We start from the raw sequence: 8,825 nt of genomic DNA, 5'->3' as shown, positions 1-8,825 counted from the left end.
ACCCTGTCTTTCAGAGAATGAAGAAGTACTCTCCTTTGGTGTTTCATTTTATTTTTGGTAACTGTGTCTTTCTTACCCGACAGCATGCGGGTATTCTCGTCTCTACAGAGAAAGCTTACAACCCTCTCCTTTTTCTCCTCTGCAATTTTCTTTTTGTCTCTCTTCTTGTTGCTCACACTTGCATCCTTTCCTTTCTTCACTTTGAGCTTATCAACTTTACGTTGCAGCTTTTTTGCTTTCAGTCTTTCACTCTTAAGTACCTTCCTTATTTTGATTAGCTCAAACCTTAGCTTTTCCCTTTCCTTCAGCACTGCTCTATGTTTGCTGGTGCTTTTCTGCACTGCCCTCACAGGAGTTGAGGATGCCCGTGGTCTCTCTAAACGTGGCTGCACATAGTCATGGTCAGCAACATCCACTAAAGGCTCTGGAGGGCCATTAAGCTGGTCATCTGCTGTTGAATTCAGTGAGGGAGGAGTAAGGTTCAAAACTTCAGCAAGCACTCTTTTCCTCTCTCTGTACTTTCTCTGGTACTGTTTCCACTTTTCCCTCATCTGCACCTGTTTTTCCCTGGGCAGATCTGCGACTGGGATGTTTGTGATCTTTCCCTGTCTCTTTGTCCTTCTCTTTGTCCTTTGATAGCTAAGAGTAAAGAAGATGAATAAAACTGTTAATCTTATGGCCTTAATTCTTCTTCCATTTTAATGTCACATCTCTCTCTAAAACTACCCTTTCAGAAGATCTACATCACTGATTTTACTTTCTCATGAAGCGCGCGCGCGTGTGTGTGTGTGTGTGTGTGTGTGTGTGTGGTCAGAGCTGGGCACAAATACATCATAAAGTATTTTGATACAAAATACAAATACTTGATCAAAAAATGTATCAAAATAAAATACAAAAATACTGGTCTGGAAAATGTATTTAAATACAATACAAGTATTTTGTATTTTGAAAATACAAAAATACACGCGAGATAATGCCTGTATTGAATACTGTCTGTAAACTGAGGAATGTACAATAAATAAAAAAGGAGACAGCTAACGCTACATTCAAATCCATTTTATTTTATCCATATTAAACAGAAAAACAGATCAGTTGTTCTTCAGGACAACCAACTTCTCCAGCATATCTGGTGTTAATGACCTTCTGTGAGGCCGGTTCACTAAGCCAGCAAAAGAAAACAGGCGCTCAACCGGGGCTGAGGATGGTAGGGTTGTGTTAAATCTCACAAAAAGCTGTTTCATCAAAGGGTATGCATTTAGTGAAGCCAGGTCTTTTCTGGGATCCTCCAAAAAATGAAGGGTCTCCAGTTCCGCCTTGCTGTGGCTTGGCAAGGCCTCGGCCTCCAGCTGGTTGACTGTTCCTGTAGAGATTGAAGACAACAGAAAAAAAACAAGAGCAATCAGAGATGGCAAGCTGGCCTCTGCCAGACACTATGCATGGACAAACAGACAGATAGACAACAATCAGACAGGGTCATAGCAATACCTAGCACAAACTCCCCCCCGAGGACCAAATAATGCATTCTTCAAAGTATAAATACTGAAATTGTCACCAAAAGGTAAAACATGCTATTGTAAATTACATAATTAAGTATTTTAAAGTGTAAAGAAATTCTTCTCACCTTGATCAGTGAACACAAAGAATTCGTCATTCTCCTCTGTGCTCGGTGTGGTCCCGTCACTCTCTGAGAGAAGTCCGAGTTCGTCTGCTGAGTGCAGCATCAGTTGCTGTATTCGCCTCTTCTCAGAAGCCAACCTCTGGGGTAACCACCTCATCTTAAAGTATGGGTGTGTTGTGGTTGCCAGGATGGCCTCATTCACGTCATGCTCCAGCATCAGAAAATTGTGGAAGCGTTTTTTGAACCCTGCTATGGTTGCTTGAAGAACGTGTGAGCAGTACCTCAAGTTTGATGCTTGCAGATCCTCCAGCTTGGCTTGAATGGTGAAAAGTGTTGGCAACAGCTCACCATAATAGCATGCAGATTGCCCTTGAAGCCGATCTATTGAGATGGCAATCGGTCGTAACACTCTGCAAAATTCCTCAATGTAGTCCAGTTCGACTTCCCTGAATGGTGGAAGTTGCAGGGCAGTCATGGCATCAGGGAGCTTGTCACGCAAGAATGACAACTGACTCAAGGAGTCATGCAGAGAATTCCACCTTGTAATGCAGGGTGTCTTGAGTTGCTGCTCGATTACTTTGCCTAGCGTTTCAGCACTCTTTGGTCTGCCAGATGCTGTCCATAATGCTGAGCACTTCGCCATCGTTGAATGATTCAGCCTGCTGAGAGTTGCATTGCTAGTGATCGATTTCTTGACATCAGTAGTTGAGATTAAACTCAGAGTATGTGTCGCACACCGGAGGTGTGGTGGTAAAATGATGGAACACTCAGATGCTTCTTCTCTCTCAGGATCTATGACCAGGAAGGACAGCTCATCGTCCAGCTCTTCAACTTCATCTGGGTCATTTGTTTTTCCAGTGACACTGAACTCTTTAAAGGCCTTTGCAAAGTTGGATGCATTATCAGTAACTGTAGACACAATGGTGTCTGAAGACAGCCCATATTCTGTGTGAATCTCATCCAACAGTTCTGCTATTCGGTTATAAGTATGGGGGCTGGGAAAATGCCTAACGGCAAGAGCGGCTGACTGCCTTTCCAGCGTGTCTCCATTGATCCAATGTACTGTTGCTCCCAAATAACTGGTTTTCTTTGTTGACCAAATATCCACTGTTGTACAAACACGGCGAACATTTTTAAGCGTCTCTTTTAGGAATGCTTTTTTTGTTGCAAATTCTTCATCAATCCGTCGTCCGAGTGTCCGTCTGGACATTACATTGGCACCTGGGTGAAGTCCCTGCACAAGCTCGATGAATTCTGTTTGTTCAACGGTGGCTAATGAGTGCATTCCTTTGACAACAAAGGATTTCACAAGGGAGTCGACTTTACTTTGTGATATTGTTGGGCTAGCATGGTCAAACAAACGAGTCTGCCTTAATGATGTTTTGGCTTTCTTCTGCTGGCCACTTGCACTTTCCTTTTTGTAATTTTCAAATTCCTGTAGATTCTCTGGGTGTTTTCTTTTCAAATGTGTCTTGAAATTTGTTGTTGCTTGATAAGAGCCACAAATAATGGCTTTCTTGGTTGTGCACAGCTGACACTCAGCTTCTATCTTTCCACTTGGATTTTGAGATACTACTTTGAAGAATTTCCCATCCAATATGGCACACCTAGGCCCAGTGGTACCTTCTGAAGATGTGGTGGCTTGAGGCTCACCTGACGCCTCTTCATCATCATGATTGTCACTCATCTCAGTTCAGTGGGACATCCTCTATTTCAAACGAAATTGTCAAAAAAAAAGTTGTTAGTCAGTTACTCTTCAACAGACACACACTTAAATCACATCATAAAAAAAGGAAAAACAATTAAATCCGAAACTGACTACTATATGCACTTGCATGAAAGGGCTCTTCTAACCTGCCAAGTGAAATATTACCTAGGATACTAATGATAAAGCGTTTGGAAGTGGAAAAACTAAAAGCCAGAGGTGTCAAAAGTAAAAGTAAAAGTACATTTTCTGGTGTAAGTACAACACTAGCACGTGGTAGCCTATTACATAGCTGTTAGACCATTTACTCCATTGTACCTAATGGGATAGATAGACTGCGTTGTTACTGAAAAACACTTCTAACAATCTAACAAGGACCCACCACAAACTTGATCCAACCAGTGTAGTCAGCTGATCGTAAGACAAGTACACAGGTCTACTGGTTACTCAGATAAGTTACCTGTGTTGGAAGGAAACTGTGTTTCTTTTCTTTCTTTTTTTTTTAACTTTTACTTTTGACATCTCTGCTAACAGCTGAGCTAAGCTCCATGCACAAAACTAACTACTATGCGCCATAACAGGCAGTGACTCCAAATCTAGTGATCTACAGATACTGAATTAGTTTTCAATAAATACAAATATAAAATAAATAATATGCCCTAGAAATGCTTAATACAGCCTACTGTATTGGTCTCTAATGGACTATTAAAAAAAAAAAAAGCCAAGTGTGAATATGATTTTAGAAGCTAAATGTGTAGTTTAAGATTATATAAAAGTGGGTTTTCAAGGATCCTCCCTAGCTTTGGTTGGAGCTCTAACAGGAACTGAATCTCCATATAATTAGTTAGTATGAATCAACATAGAAGACTTAATATTATTCAGAAATGCTTAGACCTAGCCTACTGCTCTATGATGGACATTTGTCAAGTGGCCCAAGCCCCTAAACAACACAATTTTCTCACGTTTTTTCACAATAAATAAATAAGTACTTTATTGACAGGTTATAGTTATGGATCGTTCTGGGCTCAAAACATTGTTATGAGCCCAGTTTAGCCTATCTCATTCTTTCGTTTGGTAATAGAATTTGGTACCGAGTGGAAAAGGAATTCGCCAGCTCGAGGTCTTGCCGTGGGAGGGAACATGCCTGCGAGGGCTCCTACAACATCACTAGGCCGATACAGGGGCTATTACGGGTTTAAACACAAAACTGGCGTTATTTGTTTTATTGGGGGTCATAGAAACGGGTCCTTTCTCGTTTAACATCAAATAATATGGCCGTGTTCCTCTACCGTTTCATCCAATTTAAAATTGGATCTCCTAACTGTCCTCAGTGAGAGTGACTAATTTAATCACCATATCTTACGTTTAGTACTAGTTTACCTTTTGCGAGTCAAGCATTCATGTTTGACCTCTCTGGTCTATATTTGATAAGCTACCTAGGCTACACTCTAAGAAACTTGCTCAATTTCGCTGACCTAAGCAATTTGACTGACCGTCATTTATCAACCCCTGCCTATCAAACACTCATCATTCAAGAGAAAGCTAACACTCGAAAATAGTCTAGTGCTTATGGTGTAATTCTGTTGACAATGTGTGTGGGAAGACTGTAGCATTTTTTTTATACAAAACATTTCACCTTAGTGTTGTTTCATGCCTCGAAAAGCCAGCAACAGAGCCGTGTAGGTGCAGGTCCTCTTCACTGCTGTAGTAGTGATGACTGCTGACGTCGCGGAGAAAAAATGGTCGCATTCAAGTCTCGATTGGGCGTGTCACGTGATTTACGTCTTGACCCAAAGATCTCTGGTGATTCGCTTAGTTTTACTGATTTAAAAAAAAGGTTTTTTGCAAAGTATTTTTGTATTTAAAATACCCAAATACAGCACCTCAAAGTATTTAAATACAAACTACATTTCATTTTTTCCAATCTTGTAAAAATACAAAATGCAAAATACTGAAAAGTATTTTAAATACGTATTTCAAATACATGTAGTTAAAATACTGCCCAGCTCTGTGTGTGGTATACCTTCGCTTTCTTTTAGTCAGATAATTTGCCCTTGCAGCAGGATCTGCATTAACCCGCGCTCTGTGGCGAGCCACTTTTTCTTTACTTGTTAGAGGCATCTGTTTGGAGAAGAGGAGAGACGGTGTTGTTTACATACACAAGTTTCCACCCACATACTGCTAGCTTATGTATACTATAGAAATGTGAAATTAAAAACAGATTTCATTTAAAGATTTTAAAGTTATTTTTAGACTATTTAAAGCAGCACATTATAGCATTATCATTTTATAAATAACAACAACAATCATTTTAATCATTATTTATAATAATAATAACAATAATAATAATAATGTACTACTTATACTTATAATAATAATAATAACAATATTCATGATAATAATACAAAAATATGAATTAACATTACAAAAGTAGACCTTTTGTCCATAAATTGATCAAATTAGCCTCATAAAGGAAGAGGTCCAATGGTGTAACCCGGTTACACCATTGGACATTTCAGATTGAGACCAAAATTTGCAGGCATTATTGTGGACGACTATGTAAACACTTAACCTTGGTTTGAATATTTAAAACTATTTTTCATATCAATGTGAATATTTTATGATAATTTATGTTTATTAACATTTTACTGAGGTCATACCATTTGACATGTATTCTAATCATACCTGACCATGATCTGAAAATACTTTATTTTGTCAAATTTTAGAGAGAGTTACTAACCTTGACTTGTGGCAGTTGGTGTCTTCAGGGGTCCTTCTGTTTGACATCACATCCTGTCACATGATCTTCTAGCTCAAAATATTCAAAATGGCTCCATAAAGGGTGGTTACACCAGTTTACATACCAGAAGTTTGACTTGGCACACATGGTTCCCCATGTTAATGGAAATATTCAGAACTGCTGATGTTTCTATATTATTATTCAGTATTAAACAGTACTTGTTTAAAATTATGCCAATGTATTTCAGAGGGTGTTTAGGACATTATTACACATTTTTACAACAACTTATATAATTGGTGCTGCATTTTTGTGGTTACACCATTTAGACAATTTTGCTCTTATTTTCTCAATATTATCTCAAAACTTAATAAAATCATGCATTTCAAGATAGGGGGGCAAAGAAACATATATGTTTAAGTAAATTATAACTTTATTATGAACTTTGCACATTTTTAAAGTTATTCAAACCTCAGGGACAGAAAAAAATGAGCGGCACGTCTTTCACCCAGCTGCTGTTGAATAAAAAGAACAAACACAAACATTAGTTTCTTGTAAAAAGGTCTAGAGTGTTCCATCTCTTACCAGCAGGTAACTGTAAATAGCCTACTAGTTAACCCAGAGCCCGTTTTCATATCTCTGGTTAACCTCAATATCTACAGAGAATGCCTAATAAGACGGCCTCTGATACCTATGCTAGTTACAAAGATCCTTAATACTAACAATTCTCAATACTCTCTGCTAGTTAGCTATACCTAGCCATGCTAACTGGCGCCTTAGCATGAACTTGATGAACTAGCCGATTGAAATAGCTTAGCTATTTCATATTGAAGTGAAATTTGAATTAAACAACATTACCTCTGAGCGTGGCAATCGTTACATCATCGAAATCTTCCATGTCAGATAAATTTAGTGGCAATAATACATTCCTCTTCTTGGTCGCTTCTCCTCTCTCTTCAAATGGATATCCAAATGCGTACCTTAGAACAAGCGGGCAATGCCAAACCAAACAGGTGGAATGTACCAAGTGCTTTCCCACCCGAAGGGGGAGGGTGGGTAATCCAAATAAATGTCAAGTGGCATTCCTCCTTGATATTGATTTCACTTTATGGTATTGGCACTGTAATTTCAAGTATGTTAGATAAATGCATTATTTATTATTTGACCATGAACAATGACATTTGTTCTGGACCCTATTCTTTTTTAAGCTGTGGCTTTTATTTTATCGAGTCGCATTTATTTGTTAGTACTTCCGGTCAAACCGGAAGTGGCTATTCAGGAAGTGATTCCAATGCCTACTTAGCTACCTTAACACTAAAAATCATATCTTCCACCATCCTCGTCTTGCTAGCTGTATAATCGCAATGTTTGTAAGTACTGCAGCTTGTTAGGTCCTTAGCTACGCATCAACAGCATTGTTTTGGTTATTGGATGGTCGATTTGTACCACTTTATATGGCACTAGCTATGTTTTCCCTATCTGTTTATTGTCTGTGGAGTGATACAGCAAAGCTCCAACCTTTGTGCACTTAGTTATTGCAATATGTTATATTGTGTATTTGTATTTTTAGTGCATCCAGTTTCGTAACTGATATATATATTTACATTTGTGTTTCAGTTTCACTCTTTGAATTTGAGTAAACATTCATAATCGGCACCCTGCTTCATGGAGTTATTCATTAACAATTAGTTTAGCTGAACTGGATAGTGGGATTGCTGCTCAGATCCACCCAGACCAGTACAGTGAAAAAACAGCATAACATCAAGCTGTAAGAAAGGAACGGCTGGAAAAAAGACCGAAGGACTGTCATACAGGCCCCGAGCAAGCCTCCACGACACCCTCCCCTGACGTCTTAACCTCAGTGAACACACACATCTCGCCTCATCATGGCAGAAGGGGGCTATGCATACACCACAGTGCCTGAAGAACGTTTCCAAGAAGAGGACCACAAGTCAATACGGTCTCGTTCCTCAAAAGCATCACGCAGTTCTTCATCAACCCAGACCGCCATCAAAGCCCGAGCCAAGGCAGAAGCAGGACGCTCCAAGTTTGCCTACGCTCAGAGGGAAATAGAACTCAAAGTAGAGAAGGCCCGCCTCGAACTAGAGAAGGTCCGCCTGGACGCCACCCTAGAGGCTCTACAAACAGAAAAGGAAATGGATGCTGCACTGGTAGAAGCAGAAATACTGGAGTCAGGTTTGATAGACTCAGACCATCAGTCACACCGCAGTAGAGGTTCTAACTCTCTCTCACCCCAGACACGACTCCAGCGTACAGAACACTATGTACAGGACCAACTCAGCCTGAAGTCTAACTCACACAATCCACATGCCTCATCTTATCAGGGGTTACCACTAGTTACGAGCGACATAAAGCAGCCTATTACACCCATGCTTTACTCACCCCTGCCTATGAAAACAGAGGCGCTCTGGCAGAACGATCGAGGGATGGATGGAAGAGGTCGACAGCGACCCCTTGACGATCGCCATGGCAACCAGGGCAGAACGGTCAACCAAAGCAACCCTGACACCTCCATCACCAACGACCTTGCCAGGTATCTCGCACGGAGCCAGTTGGTGACCTCAGGGCTAACCAATTTCGATGACAAACCAGAGAATTTCTGGGGATGGAAGTCCACCTTTTACGGCGCCACCACAGGTCTGGGCCTGTCTGCAGGAGAAGAGCTTGATCTCCTCATCAAATGGCTTGGCAAGGAGTCCTCAGAACAGGCAAGAAGGCTCAAAGCAGTCAACATCAGGCACCCC

The 8,825-nt window shown here is 40.2% G+C and overlaps 1 long non-coding RNA gene across 1 annotated transcript; it reads right to left on the bottom strand.

The window, feature by feature from the left end:
- Positions 1-1,035: 1,035 nt before the first annotated feature.
- LOC134862516 (uncharacterized) lies at positions 1,036-5,310 on the bottom strand. The gene is made up of 3 exons (XR_010165529.1): positions 4,960-5,310; positions 1,622-3,326; positions 1,036-1,360 (listed from the first exon to the last, which is right to left on the bottom strand). It is a non-coding gene; the product is annotated as an uncharacterized LOC134862516 (long non-coding RNA).
- Between the last annotated feature and the right edge of the window lie 3,515 nt (positions 5,311-8,825).

Source organism: Eleginops maclovinus, chromosome 4, assembly GCF_036324505.1.
Source record: "Eleginops maclovinus isolate JMC-PN-2008 ecotype Puerto Natales chromosome 4, JC_Emac_rtc_rv5, whole genome shotgun sequence".
Taxonomy (NCBI): Eukaryota; Metazoa; Chordata; class Actinopteri; order Perciformes; family Eleginopidae; genus Eleginops; species Eleginops maclovinus.
Note: the sequence above shows the minus strand (reverse complement) of the source record. Positions and strands in the feature narration are given on the sequence as shown.